This window comes from Ochlerotatus camptorhynchus, unplaced genomic scaffold (genome assembly GCF_037179485.1).
Source record: "Ochlerotatus camptorhynchus isolate MF236.1 unplaced genomic scaffold, CSIRO-AGI_Acam_v1.1 ptg000442l, whole genome shotgun sequence".
Taxonomy (NCBI): domain Eukaryota; kingdom Metazoa; phylum Arthropoda; class Insecta; order Diptera; family Culicidae; genus Ochlerotatus; species Ochlerotatus camptorhynchus.
The window spans coordinates 154806-169706 of NW_027040928.1; the positions used below are offsets into that span (position 1 = coordinate 154806).

The 14901-nt window shown below is 37.3% G+C and overlaps 1 protein-coding gene and 1 non-coding gene across 3 annotated transcripts in view; one reads left to right on the forward strand and one right to left on the reverse strand.

The window, feature by feature from the left end:
• LOC135711780 (neuronal acetylcholine receptor subunit alpha-7-like) overlaps nt 1-14901 on the forward strand; it is a 321984-nt gene that overhangs the window by 101571 nt on the left and 205512 nt on the right. The gene's annotated exons all lie outside the window — the stretch shown is intronic.
• Nucleotides 5905-5976, reverse strand: TRNAP-AGG (transfer RNA proline (anticodon AGG)). Its single transcript has one exon. It is a non-coding gene; the product is annotated as a tRNA-Pro (tRNA).

Consider the following 14901-nt stretch of genomic DNA (forward strand, 5'->3'; position numbering starts at 1 on the left):
AATACACCTTTTAAAGTCGGGAAGATGAATCGAAAATACTCAAGTTGACAGTCTCTTCGATTCTCTTCATCAACTTTCTCTTTGAAATAAATACTACAAATTTGATACGCTTACAAATATAAAACGGAAAAAGTTAAGATAATTGATGATTGATCAATTAAAAGAACTAAATGTTCACATTTGTTCCGTCCACTAGCGGTCCTACGTCAAGCTTCCGTTCGTGCCCCTAGACACAGACCCTTCTACTTTTCTTAAATTATTCAATACTTTCCTGGAGCTACCCAAGTAACAATTCAAGCTGAACAGTAAGAACAGAAGCTGATTATTAGTTGATTTAAGGTGTATGAAGCTGACTAACACCAGGCTGAATATATAGTTGATTAGTAGTGCATAAAGCGAATTGTATCCCCATAATTCAACCTCAATAAGTAAGATGAACTAAAGACTGAACAAGACATATTTAAGCTTAACACTACTCCACAAATCAGCAATACGCTACGAATATTGTAATAGCCTGATAGAATAATTTGAATATATTGCACAAAATTGTTAAATGTCGTCAGTTCTACGCATTGCATTTCCGGCAATTTTAATTTTTCTTAATTCACTGTGCCTACCTTACTAATCCCAAGCAGCACCAACAGTAGAGACAAGGAATAGGAGCTTTTGAGGAATATCTTCAGGTAGAAGTGGACTGTAACGACGTATTTCTGTGTTTTGACTTAGTTGTATACACTCATTGAACTGAGTTTTCAGACCACATTCCAAAAATATAATCCAACAATGGCACTAAATCAGCATCCAAACGACAGTCTAAATAAATCGCGCACTTGTTTACTATACTTGAAATTGAGAGGAATGTTTTACTGTCATCAGTAAATCGTATCAGCTTTTGTAAACAATGCATTTGATCGTCCATTTGGCGTAACTGGTAGCTCGCACACGATTACTAACGCCACTAACAGGTAGTGGAAAAGGTCCCCTATCGGATGGTAATGTTAGCATGCGTGGGCGAGCTACCAGTTACTCCAAATCGACGATCAAATGCATTGTTTACAAAAGCTGATACGTCCCTTTGAAAAAGTAGTCGAGATTTGCTGTTTACAATTTTGCATTACTGTACAACACTCTTCCGGTTGCTATTATTCAACTTAGATTTAACCTCCTTCAAGTTAACGATCATACCTTTTGACACACACATATGCTTCAGTGGTCCAGTAGGTATGGTAGACGCCTGTAGATCAGTGATTGCCGGTTTGAATTCCGAAATGCAGAGGTAATTTTAAAACTTATGCCGCGGATACACTTGTATGACCTACTATGAGCATGAGCATTATTTGTTTAATAATTATGAGCACTATACAACAACTATACACAAGCTATACAAGTGTGACCATGGATGTGCTCATAACACTAGTTTACAAAACAACATAAAAAGTGTGAACTTTAGTGGTTGACCAACGTTTCTAATGCAAAATCCTACGCTGAATTCAATGCCGTGGTCAGAAAAAATAAAAGTAGAGCCATTTTTGAGATCTACAAATTTTTTGATTTTTTGAATTTTGGGCAAAAGTACGATTACTAAAATGTCAATATCTTTGGAACTAGTGCACCAATTTTAAATCTTTTTTTATGAAAATGAAGCTAAATAAATTTGCTATCGTTCATTTAAATATTATGTCTTGATTTAAAATTTAATTTTGAAGTCATTTAAAAATTTACAGCATTTTTTTTCCTGCGAATTTTCCATAAAAATCTTGTTTTAATCAACATTTTTAATGGGATAAAAAGATTCAAAAAATCATTCCATAATTTATTCTTAAAGTCCATTAAAAACTGGAGAAAATGAGCCTTTAATGGATGAAATCGGTTGGAAATTGTCGAAGTTATGATTTTTTTTTGTAAAATCATGGAAATTGAATGTTCCAAGATTGGCCGTTGTCCCGCTCCTAGGTTCATGCACCACTTCCAGTAAGCCTTTCTGCGGACGTGTACGCATACGGTGCATTTCACTAACACTACCAGCTGTCACGCAAAATTAAATGGGATATTTTCAACAATATAATTTACGCTAGTGTTTGTGAGACCGCTCGGCGAGAACCTAACGCAAACAACTCAATTTGACAGCTTTCTTTCTTTAACATTGCTTAACGATGTATACGACAAAACGTGAATTCAAGTGTAAAAATGATCCTCAAAAGTTCGTTGCAAACTGCATACAGGCTTTATTTTAAAATTGATCCTGGAGACTTTGACGAACCGTGGATTCCAAAAGTATTATGTAGTTCGTGCAAAACGTGCTTGGCTAGGTGGATGTCAGGCGCAAGGTAAATTGATGTTTTGAATAACTTTCATATAAACAATTTATGTACAGCATGGTAGTGCTTTGTTCTTTCCTGATCGACATTATCTTACTTCATCTATTTTTGATAAGTGTTAATGTCTTACTTACTAACTCACTTATTTGTTATCTGTAAGTCGCTATTTGTCCTTCGACATGGCCACTAGACTGATGCAAAATTTGACTTTTTCGCTCCACAGTGCTTAAATGGTTTCAAATCGGGTCGTGATTAGCCTCCCAAAGTTACAACTCATTTGGTTAGAAACAGACTTCACACAAGCCATTTGAAGTTTACTTGTAAATTACTCTCAATTTTTTGTTCATTTTCATATTTATGTAATTCCAATTTGTCAGCATTAAGATCAAACAGTTCCATAGCAATTATAAAATATGAAGCGGTTTTCCATGACTTTTAAAACTAAAAATAGCAGGCTGAACAAGGGTGGAAAAATACGATTATGTAAGGCCTTAAACAGCTTAAAAATTATATTACTTTATTTAAGCTTTCGGCTGATTAAAATCACCAGATTTAGATGTCTAAAAGCTGAACAAAGGTGAACGTGGTCTATGTACAACAATTGTTCAAACTAAGACTGAATTAAAATTGTTGAAAGAACACTTGTTAAGCATCAAATTGTTACTTGGGTATTCAGTTTTTTAATGATTTTGAACACTTCTGAAGTGATTCAGTACATTCCGAAGTAATTCAGAACTTTCCTAAAGTGATTCAGTACTTTCAAAAGTGGTTTTGAACTTAATTGAATTCGTGCATGCTAGTCTGTGTTGCAATACTTTTTTAAGCGATTCCATACTTATGACGGGTAGTGTTTTCAAGTGATACCCAAGTTTTCAGTTTGAATTCACTTTATATTCAAGCGATTCCAATCTGTTCAGTTTGAATTCACTTTATTTTCGAGTGATTCCAAATGTTTCAGGTCTGATCCACTTCACATTCAAGTGGATCTAAACTGTTCAGATGTGAATCAGATCACTTCGTATTGAAGTGATTCCAAGCTTTTCAGGACTGATTCTCTTCATATTCAAGCGATTTCAAACTTCGCAGTTCCGATACATTCCAAATTTTTGCATGCCCACTAGCACCACGTAGTGACATAATTCTGAAACAAACTAAGCACTCAGCAATGCCCTTCTGAACAAATTTACTGAATACTCGAACTTTCTAGGAGGTCGGGATCACAAGATAAACTAATTACAAAAATGCTCAATTTGGCATACACACTAGCGACACGTAACAATACTAATCATCTTCTGGACGCCCTTGGTCTTCTAAACATCTTTGCTGAAGACTCGAACTTTCTATCAGATCGGAATCACGAGATAAATGTGCATGAATATACTCGACTTTTTATGCACACTAGCGCCAACGTAGTGATAGAATTTCGAATCAAGCTGTCTACCTTTCAAACGCCCCTGGCCTTTTGAACAACTTTGCTGAAGACTAGAACTTTCTATGTGGTCGGGATCACGAGATTAAACAATTTAAAAAATGCTCATAGTGATAGAATTTCGAATTATACCGACCATTTTTCAAACGTTATAATTTCATGCATTTTGGCGCAACTGTGCATTTAAGACATCTTTTTTTGGCGTTTCTGCTGAAAATACTTTTCACACAAGGGTTTTAGCATCTGAATCTGATTCAGGGTACCCACATTTGTTAAGAACAATTACTTAAAATATACTAGGACGCCATTTGAGAGGTTGATCAATTCCACCCTCAACATTTTAAAATTTTAGATTTCAAAAATTTCCTAAAAATTAACAAAACATCCAATATTATAAGAAATCATTCAGGACGATGGAGCCCTCATAGCTGCTGATTTAAATTCCCTTTTGTTTTCAATCTAGTTCCTTGTAGAAATTTTTATCGATATTTACGTTAAATAGTGATCAATTTTGCCCCCGGATTACGGTATCGTTTCACAAGGAAAATTATTGTTGCGTAACATTTTAATCGGGAAATAAATGCAAATTGTTGTTATAAGGTGCAAAATTAATAATTAATTCTATCAAATTTTAACATCACAAGAACATCTTAAACTGTTAATCAATAACTCTTGTTCACAGCGAATGCCCCCTTGTCATTTGCAGCACTCTACATGTACCGTACTCAAACGAGCAGCGTGAACAAGTCTCTGTTGTCACCACACGTATTCCGGAGAAGCAGAGGCACCTCTTACATAAATCGACTTTCCCTAAGGAAAACAAGAACGAAGATAAAAAAAAAAAAAAAAAACATCCCCATGACTCTGTACTGTACTCCAGAGGGCAGAAGGCATCGATACTCCCATCACCCCCACGTGCCAAAGATGAAAACTTAACCCAATTTCGCTCGACTTGAGACGCTGAGGTCACCGCTGTGCGAGGTGTGGGTGTTAGTTGAAGACGAAGATTTTTTTCTTTTGTCTCTCCGTCGTGTTCGGAGTGCCTCCTCTGCCCCTGTCTAACGTGTTGATTAAATTTAAACGCGCGGGAAACAGAAATAGAACGCAAACAAGGTCGCATCTTATCGTCCATCCCGAGGGAGAGCGTACAAAAAAAATCAGTGCTTGGCGATAATAATAGCTCTCGTATACTGGGTATGGTCTGGCTCTCAGCGTGGTTCGCGTACGGTCGAGTAGAGTCACTATCTTCACTTATTTTTCCCCCCTTCTCGATGAGTTGATTTTTTCACCCGAAAGGATAAGACGAACGGTACTCGAACGGTTGCGACCAATATTGGTCGGAAAACAAAGAAATTATCTCACTCATCCTGCCTCCTATTCGCTGAGCTCGGTCGTACTAGGACGGATGAGGATTACTTGGTATTGTCGGTCCCGGTCCTGGTCCTGGTTCTTGGCAGTCACGAGTCGACACAACGATGACGGCTGTATACGAGCACGACAACGCTCTGTCCTAGTTTTCGTCTGGCTACGAGCTTCTCATTAGTTATCCTTATCCCTGTTGGGCAGAGCCCGAAGGCGAAGATGGCCTGGATGAGATGGTGTAGCATGGTAGATATGACTTGCTGCCTGTCTGCATGGCTGAGAGATTAGACAAGTTTCTGCCTTCATCGGCGTCTTCTTCGGATTTCGCTTGCTAGAGAAAGAGCTAGAGTGCGCGGGGGGCCTGGGGGGGGGGGCGGTAGAGAACGGAAGAGTGGAGTTGGCACACGATGAGCTTTTCTCGCTTCAACTAGCACTCGCCTGTTTGATGGGATGAACAAGTCACAAATGCAACTGTTGAGTACAGTTCCTTTTGCGAGTTTTCCCTCCCTAGAAGTGGTGGTGGACAAGAAACGGGGGGTAGGAGGCAATCAATGTAGGGCAACCAGTTGATGGACGGAATTAGCCACTCGGGAACTAGATAAGGCTAAATGGATTATGGTGATATGATGAATTAACACGTTTCAAATCAAGGGCAAATGAGCGAACGTGAAGAGCGAGTAAATTGGGTGACGATGTCATATCATCATACATCAACGAATACTACTACTGAATAGAAGAAGTAGCATCACGTTCAGCGAGTGATGAAGATGACACACAAAAAAAAAGAATCATTGTGGGTTCGTCCGGGATTTGAACCCGGGACCTCTCGCACCCTAAGCGAAAATCATACCCCTAGACCAACGAACCCGTTGAAAATTGCTCGGTTTCTATTCAACAATTACAAATAACAGCGAATGTATGACAATGAGCATTGCAATCAATCATGTTTGTACCGTGTGACGTTATGAGTGGAACGAGCAACAAGTACATAGTCATACCACATTAATTGTAGAAAATCAATGTTGTTAAATTATTTATCTGTTTTATGTCACATGAAGCCCTGATATTGTCAAGTTCACTCTACTGTTTGCCAAAACGAATTTACGGTTGACCCCTTCCATGAAGTTTTGTTAAATTTAAGTCATTTGACAATGCACAGAGTGCAGAATAGGAATGTTGACGGAATAGAAGCCTTAAAGCTTTTGCTTCAATATTTAGACGTGTGTTTGGTGAAGTTTTTGTGCTTGATATGTCCCTTCTTTTGGTGACTGTAAACATTAGGGTAGTCCTCAAATTAATTGATTTTCCCAAACTATCTTCTTTGCTTTTTAAAATAAAGACATATTATATTCAGCAAAGGATGTAACTGTGTTAATTTCAAGCAACTTTGTGAAACACATTTTTTTTTTCTATAAAGAGAGAGAAGGATTAGTTATTTCCATTTAATTCCACTACCTTATTTGCTTATCCTTGACAGATACGCGTATTTCGTCTACAATGTGCAGACTTCTTCAGTTTCTTGTACTAATACTCGACTGAAGAAAAATATCGCATTTTACCGAATATATATTAACACTGGTACATTTTCACATAGAAGCTAGGTAAATTTAAATTTAATTTCTTGTAGGAACAGGTACTCCGCTGCTCACTCGTTGATGTGTCCTAGGTAGTAACTTGAAAAGCCATGTGTGTCCGTTTCCTTGATCCCTATTAGGTAAAGTTGAATTACGTTTCTTGTTGGTCTCGAGGCTCTCTGCAATATCCAATTTCCATGGTGTAGATACGGTCCGTAAAATCGTGATGTCCTCCGTCGATAGTTGGTGATCCTCTGTGAAGATGTGTTCTGCAACCTTTGATTTGAAATCATATGTTAGGTCTTTTTCATCTTGCTTTTTGGCCTTATTAACCTCCGCTTGGGTAGGTGTTCCAGTAATAGTGGTGTAACTATAGTTGCGGTATGGAGGTTGTGCCGGAATAGTGAGGAGGATCCGGATAAGATTATGTTTCATCGGTAGCTGTCCTAAAATAAATCATATTTGCATATTACAAACTTAAAATTAGCCCAAAAATTACGGAAAGTCATTAATTTTCCTTAAGATTTTCACTTGCGGTAGTGTTCCTATAATAGTTTAACCCATAAGAAACCAACGCATTCCACTATTATAGGAACCAAAGTTAGCAACTACCACAACTACTGGAACAGTGTTCCTATTAATGGAGGATAAGTTTTCTAAAATTGTATGCAATTTTATTGCAATGTAATATGTTTCTATTAAAAAAGAGATTGAAAGCTATAGATTTACGTATGACAATTGTGTGTACATCGTATATTTATTTTTTAATTAATAATTTCGCTTAGTACCTCCACTACTGGCTCACCCACCCTATATGTTCTTAAAATCTAGTTGCTAATGTTCTCTTAGTTTGTCCTACGTATACTTTGTTACAATGATTACAGCTTATTTTATATATACCTGCTTTGCCTAAAAAAAATACTGGGTCTTTAATGGATCCTAACAATGATTTCAACTGGTTGTGTCTACTGGTGAAAACTTAATCTAATCCGAAGTGTTTTAGCTGTGTTTTCTTAGCTTACAAGTAATATTGTGATCAAATGGAACGAACAATCGTTTCAAGCGTTCAGCTGCTGTAAATAATCTCCTTTGTAGAGTTTTTGCTTTTTTATCGATGATTGCCTGGATTGTGGTCTCCTTGTATCCGTTGAGTGTCGCTGTTTCGAAGATGTACTGTAATTCCTTAACCATTCCTGTATCGCTGAGCGGAAAAGTCTGTATCCGATGAATCATGTGGTGGAAGGCGGCCATTTACTGCTGGATCGAATGGTTGGAAGTATAGAGGATAATTTTTTGACTTAGGACTACGTCTTTGATTTCTATATGGGGGTACACTTTGTGAAAACCGAAAATGGAACATGTAACAAATTAAGAAAGATTTTGAACGTTAATAACTCAGCTGCCCCTGGTCCAATTTCAATAATTTTATCACCAATCGATCAGAAATATGGCAACGCATCGATAACAATGCTTCCGAATGCTGATTTTTAACAAAAAACTATTGAAAAACTGGCAAATGTCCAGCATTGTCCAAAAGCGTTGAATTAATTAACAAATCCACCAATTACTTACATGCATATGCTGCTTCCCCAGCACAGTCGTCATAGAGTAGTAAGTAGGCGAAACAAGTCAAAGTGGCATTCGCCTCCGATCCTCTGGCGCGTGCGAATAGGGAGGATGGAATTGCGTAATATTTTGCACACTCATCGCCATACTCAGAACCACACGCTCCTAACGACCATACCACTGTGTGGTGGTGTTCGGTCGTCGAAATTAGTAGCAGCAGTAGCAGTGCTTTCGGCGTGTGGCGTTGAAAATTGTTCTCCAGTAACAACGAAAGGCTGCCTGCAAGCAGCGAGCTGCAGAGCCCACATAAGCAACCATCAAAGAAAGAAGAAGCTGCACCGCTATGCTATGGATCGGAATCAGTAGCACTTCGTGAATCGCTGCGGGTTGGTCATCTATGCCAAGCGTGTCACCCTCGCTCCAAACGACATAAAGCTCGACAGCCTCATCCGTGTTGAACACCCAGCTCAGAATTACTCAACCATCACTACAAAACGGTCCTTTTCAGGGCCACCAAAAATTTGTTATAGAGTTTTATTTGGACATTGGTCAAGGTCATCAGTTCCCGCAAGCAGCTAGCTATTTATTGATTATTGAATTATCACACTGTATACCATGAAAAAGCAGCCTGTTTGTGAGTTTTTGCCTGTTTTCAAGGAAGGAGTTATGATAAAAAAAACAAATCCCCAGCTGGTATTTCCCTGCGACTTTACAAATAAATAAAATCAAACAAAATCATCATGCAGAACTAGCTAGGATTTGTTTTACTTCATATTTCACAAAATTGCTTTCGAGTGTTAAGACATCGTCTCCCGCAAAGTTTACATTTTTCCCTCTACCAACACATACATCAGGGCTAGATAGATCTTCACAGGATCTATAGAATCCACGCAATTTCAAAAAACCAAAATGCACAGCATTACGAAAAGAGGTCAGGTTTCGACCAATAGCAGATAGATTTTAATTCTAAACAAGCCACCAATCTGCTAAAATGAACACTTAGTTTATTTTCAATAGTTTACTATTGAAAAATACCAAATGTTCAACTGTTGCAATGGTTGATAAACATTATCACCCAATGTCTGAAAACAGCGCATTCCCTAACTTACCTTACCTACATTCCCTAACACAGACATTTAAAATCGAACATTTGCATTCCCTATCACAGACATTTAAAATCGAATTCGATGCGGTCCCACTGACCGGTGCTCATTCAATCACCGTAAGTGGTGGTGTCCAGTCCAGCAGCAACAGTAGTAGCAGCAGCAGCAGGAGTGCTTTCAACAACAACAACAATGAAAGGCTGCCTGCAAGCAGCGAGCTGCAGAGCTCATATAAGCAACCGTAGAGCAGGAGGAAGTCCCACAGCTAGGCTAGAATCGGAGCCAGTAGCTCGTCGTGCTCAGCTCAGCATTACTCAACGATCACTACAAAACGGTCCTTTTCAGGAGCACCATAAGAGTATTATTTGGACATTTGTCAAGGTCATCAGTTCCCTCAAGCAGCTAGCTATCAAGGCTCAACCTGGTTTCTATAGAAGGTGTGGAATTGTAGGCCCGAATGTATTGGTGAGTTTAATCATCGTCAGACCATTTTCCAGAACACGCTGGTAGGAAGTGTTAAAAATCCATATAGAATTTTAGAGAAGTGGAAATAATTCGCTTTGGGTGTATATTCAGTCCCCAGAAAGCCAATAAAATCAAATTTGTGAGAAAATTAGTTCTCACGAGTTCAATCTCTCGAAGTCCCTCCTTTATTTACATATTCTGCACAAACGATACTTTCCGATGCGTTTGAAAAACGTTTGAAGCTGGTTAAAAAGGTTAAAGGCGGTGTTATTCCGAAGCATATGCTGTAGTTGATCCATACTATATAACCTTTCAATAAGCACAATTACTAATAAAATCTCAATAACTGATGTGAAATAATCGATGTTTGAATTTGTATGAGAATATATTGGACACGGTGTAGTTCTCTTCCATACAAAGGCTGGTTAGCTTAAAATAGTCCGAGCCTTGTTTCTCCATGCTGCATCCTCTCGTTGTGTTAAAAGCCAATCCTCCAAATGGTTGATCGCTTCCTTGACTGGTACGCTGGGAAAAAAAAAGAGCTGTGATGTCGAAAGATACCATAATTTCGTCCTCGTTGATGTCTCCTGAAGATTGTAGATGCTGGGCGCACTCCTGGGTGCTACTAACTGCTTTACTCCTGGAACTGATTCGGCATACTCTGGAACTCTGTGACTAGCCACTTCGCTAGTTTGTGGGTGGAGGAACCAACTGTAGACACGAGCTCTCGCTCCCCGGTTTGTGAATTTTAGGGAGACCTTTGATCCTGGGTAAGATGGGATTGGATTCCCGTAAACGACCTGTTCCATCTCCTAATATCGATTTGCACTCCTTCAGCACTTTCTCCACGCGTTTCACTATGTTCTGTAAGGGGTCTATTCGTAGCTGTATATAAGCAGTATATATATATAGTTGGGCAACGTGGTCGTTATCATGGACAAGGACGATTACGACAATCAGATGACAACGAAGATTAACAATGGACCGTATAGAGAGCTTCGATTAGACCCCTTACAGAACATAGTGTTACGTTATATCGAGGTATACCTGTACCACCCTTGCAGTTTTCATCGTATCCTTGCATCTTTGTCTCGTAGTCATCGGTCTATCCAAACATTGCGCCAAATGAATTCCCAAGTAGGGGAAATGGCTCTAATATTGGCCTATGGATCTAAGATTGGGCCCATCGTTAAAAATCTGTTATTTATCAATTGTATCTAGATGATCGCGTCACTGCGACGGTACTAATGGATATTTTTGGTTGCTATTGAAAATTTAGTAGTTTGCTGAATTTATGAATGGGCCCAAATTAGGGACACTTAGGCCGACATTACACACACTTCCCCTACTTTATACTTGTCTTCACCGGAAATTGCTTGTTGTTTAGTTCTATTTGGATAACTAAAAGGAAAATGAACACAGACATTGGGCTCCCTTGCTTGATTCCCACTTCTTTACTCTTTTCAGCCGTGCTTAGTCCTCCCATATGATTTTGGATTTCTCTAAGTTGGTAGTATTACAAACCCTTTAGATAAGATGATGAGGAACCTTCAAGTTTTGCAAAATCCTATTAATACATTTGATATCTACCCGAGCAAAGTCCAGCATCAAAATGACAGCAAATTGAAATCAAGTTTTGATATCAACATCAAACTGAAATCCTAATTTGATTTCAGTTTATGAAATTGGTAAATTTGATACAAAATTTTGTTTTCATATTTTTGTTCTTCAAAAATATGATGTTGCGGGTTTTTTTTTCATTGCCTTAGCATAACATCAAATTGAATAATCGTTTTGTTATCAACAGGAAAAACGGATATCAAATTTAGTTTTCAGTTTGCTCTCATTGATAGCAGAAATAGTTTTCAATGTGATGTCACAGGAAGATATGTTTGCTCTCAATTTTCATATTTTCACCGTTAAAACGACCATAACGACAGCAACCTGAGCAATCATTATCAGCGAAATCACAACATCAAATTTAGATTTCAATTTGATCTCAGACATTGCTCGGGTGCTACGATAGTAATTTTTTTTTTAACTCTTCATTTGTTTCAAATTCAAAATAAATTACATTTCATTTTAACCTAGGTGCTCCAGTTACTACAGTAACTTACCAGCCTTAGTTGTTATGATATATAGCTAAGTGTTTTTACATTGTTCCTGTCTTGGCAATTCAGTATTTTAAACAGGTTTTTTAAACCTGCATGTCAGTATAACAATTGATACCTTAAAACTAAAATCTAAAACTAAATCTTATCTAAGTATAAAGGGAATTAATCGTTGCAATTGAGGATTGCAACGATTTTTGCCTGAAATTAATAATTATTTTGTTGGACATTTGTTCTAAAGTCTCAACATTCAAAATTCTATGTAACTCAGCAGTACTGTACCAGGGAGGCAACTTCAAAATCATCTTCAGAACTTTGTTCTGAATCCAGTGAAGTGCTTTTTTCCTGGTAGTGCAACAACTAGACCATATTGGCACAGCGTAAAGCATGGCCGGTCTAAAAACTTGTTTAAATATTAGAAGTTTATTCGTCAGGCAAAGTTTGGATTTTCTGTTTATAAGAGGATACAAACATTTGATATATTTGTTACATTTGGCTTGAATGCCCTCAATGTGATCTTTAAAAGTTAATTTTTGGTCAAGTATTAATCCAAGATATTTCACTTGGTTTGACCAGGAAATTGGAACTCCGTTCATAGTGACTATGTGACTACTACTAGGTTTCAAAAAGGAAGCTCTAGGCTTATGTGTATGTATGTATGTAAGGTAGCCACCATCCCTTGTCTTGTATGCAGCTCCACTTAATAGCAAGATCAATTTGAGCTACCGATCTGAATTCACAATATCGCTGTATGAAGGGCCAAAAACGGAGGTGCGGACCCGTAAGCAGAGACACTTACACGAAATCCACGGGAATTTAAGAATCTCCTTCCAACGATACGATCCAACAAATCGAATAACACAATTCGCAATACTTATTAAGCTTCCTACAGGATGGTTTGTAAAGAAGGGCGCGTCAATCTCACTGAAACTGTTGAAGTAGAATTCACACCACCACAATCGAATCGGTAGGATAAAGAAAATGATAGTGTTTATTCCCTCCTAGACTCCGGTTGTCATACCACTCCATCGTCCAGTCCCAGGTCAAATGATACCCTGATGCTAGTATTTATTTATACAATGAAAATATATGTTGTGGAAAAATGAAATATATCAAACCATTAAATATGAAATAAAATGAATATAAATTTATATAGATTAAATAGTTGATATTCTGCAATGAAAATAATAATTATTTTACATATAATAAGATGCAGCTCTATGTTTCCTCAGCTCACAATATCAAGTGGATGTAACACTAAAATTTTAAGGTTATATTAAGCAAATATATATTTTTATCTCTAATTACTAATAATGTAAGGATGTAACACTTTACACGTGATGTATAATTAACATGACTAACAAAAAAATAGGATTACGAGAAAAATAAAGGAAAGATCTCATCCGATATGTTGCAAAGGAATCCATGACATCACGATGATTTCGAAGAGCTCCAATAGATATGCTGCCGCTACATCTTTCAGCCGGTGTTAAAAACAGCATTAATTTAAAGAATACATTTGAATATTAAAGTTAAAAATTTAATGTTTATGAAATATATAGTGAAATGCAATATATGATAATAAATAAAATAATAAAGGAAGCTCTAGGCTTATGTGGAAATATTATAAGTTGAGTTTTGGAAGCGTTAGGAGAAATTTTCCATTTTTGTAAATAAGAAGAGAAAATATCTAAACTTTTCTGCAGTCTGCTGCAAATAACACGATTCCACATCTTTCTTCCTTTAGCGGAAATGCCTATGTCATCAGCGAACAAAGATTTGTGGCAACCCTGAGGCAAATCAGGGAGGTCCGAAGTGAAAATGTTATACAATATAGGCCCAAGAATGCTACCCTGAGGAACTCCTGATCTAACAGGTAATCTATTAGATTTGGAATTTTGATAATTTACCTGCAGAGTTCTGTCAGTTAAATAATTTTGAACTAATTTCATAATATAAAGTGGAAAATTAAACTTTTTTCAATTTAGCAATCAAACCTTCATGCCAAACACTGTCGAATGCTTTTTCTATGTCTAGAAGAGCAACTTCAGATTTGTTTGTACGAATTAAATTGGTAACTCTTAAGAGTTGATGAGTAGTTGAATGCCCATGTCGAAATCCAAACTGCTCATCTGCAAAAATTGAGTTCGTATTGATGTGAAGCATCATTCTATTTAAAATTATCTTTTCAAAAAGTTTACTTATTGAAGAAAGCAAACTTATTGGACGGTAGCTAGAAGCTTCAGCTGGATTTTTATCTGGCTTCAAAAGTAATTTTTCCTTCATTCCATCGTTCTTCAGTCACTCACTTTGCTATGAATATTTGGTCATCCGTCGATCTACTCGGGATCGTAACTAGGGAGAAGAGGGGGGGGGGGAGCTATATGTATTATTCGAACTTGTCAATTAAGCAATTAGCGAACGATTTAGATGCTTAAGAAAAATATGTTATTTTAGTAACTAGAGGGAGCTACATTAATTTTAGGAGGGCTATAGACCCGTAGTAACGCCAATGAAAAACAAATCTCTTTCGTTTGCAGCAAAAAATTATTGAGCCGGAAGCTGTTTAAAATTAACTTTTACATTGTAAGATTTGAATTTAAGGAGAGCGCTTGCAGAATTTTAAAATTCTTGTTGTCTTGTTTAGTAACTATATATCAAAAACTAAATGAAAAATTCCAAATCTAAACATGATGCACACACCTTTGAAAATCAATGTTAACCATATTTTTAAATGCACAAAATTTGAGATGACTACATTTAGCTTGTTCCACCCTTTAGCCCATTAGAATGATCTAAAGGACTATTTTTAACTGGTAGTATAACTCTGAAATACTTTGAGGGGCATTCAGACACATCGGATGACTCTGAGCCTTAAGACCATTGATTTGCGGGAAGTGGGAATTGAGGTGGGTTTGTTGTTGTTTATTAATTTATTTGATAAGGCTCAAACGAATTAACTTTACAGAGCCG